This window comes from Galeopterus variegatus, unplaced genomic scaffold, assembly GCF_000696425.1.
Source record: "Galeopterus variegatus unplaced genomic scaffold, G_variegatus-3.0.2 Scaffold4506, whole genome shotgun sequence".
In the NCBI taxonomy this organism is placed as follows: domain Eukaryota; kingdom Metazoa; phylum Chordata; class Mammalia; order Dermoptera; family Cynocephalidae; genus Galeopterus; species Galeopterus variegatus.
In genome coordinates, this window is record NW_007730617.1 from 18,907 (window position 1) to 21,536 (window position 2,630).

At 37.2% G+C, this 2,630-nt stretch overlaps 1 pseudogene; it reads left to right on the forward strand.

Moving 5' to 3' along the window:
• The first annotated feature begins 511 nt into the window (after positions 1–511).
• LOC103603222 lies at positions 512–1,105 on the forward strand (annotated as a pseudogene).
• The last annotated feature ends 1,525 nt before the right edge of the window (positions 1,106–2,630 follow it).

Here is a 2,630-nt window from a genome sequence, read left to right on the forward strand (position 1 = left end):
TTTTTTGTGTGTGTTCAGGGGAAGTAGTTTTCAAATAGCCTTTCAACCACACGAAGGAAAAACTGGGAAAAGCTAGTGCTTCAATTTAGTAACTGTATCTAACATCAGCAGCGATGATTAGAAACAAACTTGTGCCCAGATGACCAAGGGCACCAGCTAAGAGGAAAGAGAGGCAAAGGCCCATGCAAAGAAAGCCAGACCTTCCTGCAGAGTCCCACAGTGCTGCAGAAAAATGAATTTACTATGAAATGATTTTTTAAAATGGGGAGGAATACGTACTCATACAAATACATCTGCCAACAGGACTAGGGCACGATACAAAATTGCCATGAGGCCTGATACTAACTCATGATTGAATACATGAATACACAGGGTCTTCTATATAGAGATCATTAGGCAGGTCATCATATTCTGATCTTATTGGAACAAATTGTCAACACTGATTTTTACATGCTGTTTTCCTCTCACTTTTGTGAACAATTTTTTGTCTGATTCTACCAGGAAAGCCAAGATGGGTGCATACACGTACCTCCAGGAGTTATAGAGGAGGAAGCAGGCCAACGTGGTGTGCTTTCTTCTGAGGGTCCCTGCTGGCAACACCACCAGCTCTGCGCTCCACGGGGCTCTCAGCCCCACCCTGCTGGATAAAGTGCAAGACTGAGATATAAGGCCAAGCAAGGTTGCATCATATACAGGCTTCATGTGTACCATGGTGAGTGCAAACACCCAGTCACTAAGGGTGCAACCTATGGCAAACCTGTCCCTCATGGTGTTAACCAGCTAACATTTGCTCAAAGCCTTCAGTCTGTTGCTGCAGAAGCCAGCTGGATGCCGCTGTGAGGCTCTGGGAGGCCTGAATTCTTACTGGGTTGGTAAAGATTCCACATATAAATTCTTTGAGATTATCCTCATTGATCCATTCTGTAAAGCTATCAGAAGAAGTCCTGACACCCAGTGGATCACCAAACCAGTCCACAAGCACAGAGATGTGTGGGCTGACCTCTGCAGGCCCTGGAAAGGGCCACAAGTCCCACCAAACTGTCGGTGGTTCTTGTGTGCAGCTTAGAGAAGGTGCAATACTTTCCAGCTCCCCTGTTACCACTAAGATGAGTAATGTTCATAAAATTCATACCAAATAAACAATTTAGGACAGTCATGTCTGCTTAAAGGTATCATTTGTCTGTTAAAACTAATCTGCAGATTGTTTCATGAATGCTTTGTCAAATTTTGAAAGTAAAGTGCAATAATGTTTGAAGACTGTAAGAGGTGGTATATCTTGTTTCTAAGATAACTTTTGTTTTTGCTTTATCTCATTGGGGAGTTATATGTCAGTGTTTAAAACATGCTATGCAGTATAATAGGTGCAAAATAAATTCTTTAAAGAGAAAATAAAAGTCGTACATTCGCTTTGTCAAAAAATTGAGAGCTTATAGAAAAGAATAAAGAAACCAACATAATCTCACAATCTGGAGATAACCTTGACCATTTCACCATTTTTTGCTTGCATGTGTATGTGTGCATATGTATTATCAACATTATAATGTAGAAAACATTTTGATTACTTTTAAAATTCTATTTTATTACAGAAGTAATAGCTGATTATTGTAGGATATCTAGAAAAGGTGACAAATTTTTTAAGAAAGAAAAATTACTTACAATTCTATTATCCATATATTTGGATATCTTGCTCCAGGCTATTTTTTCCTTCTACTTATGTATGACATATTCTACATCTTGTTTTAGACTACTGTTTTAATTTAACAATACAGTATACACATCTGACCAGATCATTAACTATGTTTCTACAATATGTCTTTTAATGGCAGAATAACATTCCAGTAAATGGCATATTCTACATCTTGTTTTAGACTACTGTTTTAATTTAACAATACAGTATACACATCTGACCGGATCATTAACTATGTTTCTACAATATGTCTTTTAATGGCAGAATAACATTCCAGTAAATGGCTGTACCATCATTTAGCCAACATATTGTAGGACGTTTGAATTATATAAAGGCCATTTTCTAATACTTTTTCAATAATAGGTTGTTGTAAGTTGAGGGCTGTGTGTGTGTGATTGGGAGTTGTATGTAATAGGAGTATCTAGTCTTCAACTAGAGACCCAAGAGATTCAACCAGTGCTTGCATCTAACTTAAGGCCAACATTGCTAAACCTGCCTTGCTGTCATTGACTGAATTAATAACAGTAGGACTTACTAAACGAAGGCTGACAAAATAGCAGCAGTTTTAATCCAAAACAGTCAATCTTTGCCCAAACAGAAAGGTCTGTATTAACCCCTTTCTCCTATATAACAGCACTTTTATTTACCAAATTACCAAAAAGAATAGGAGAGGTACTTAACATTTCATCATCAAATATCATTTCACAAATGTCTATATACACGCTCACACTGATCATTGGAACTAATTACTTTTCATAGCAACTGTCTGTAATAACTTTCTGTTTCCAAATTCTGTAAATGGAAAAAATAAATAGACATAAGATGATGTGACTTTCAGAAGACAACAGAGGAAATCACAAGCAAAACAAGGCAGAAATTCTTACTTTTTCCTTTGCCTTCCTCTTTAGAAAATAAACTGAAATTAAGAACCCCGTGTTAAGAA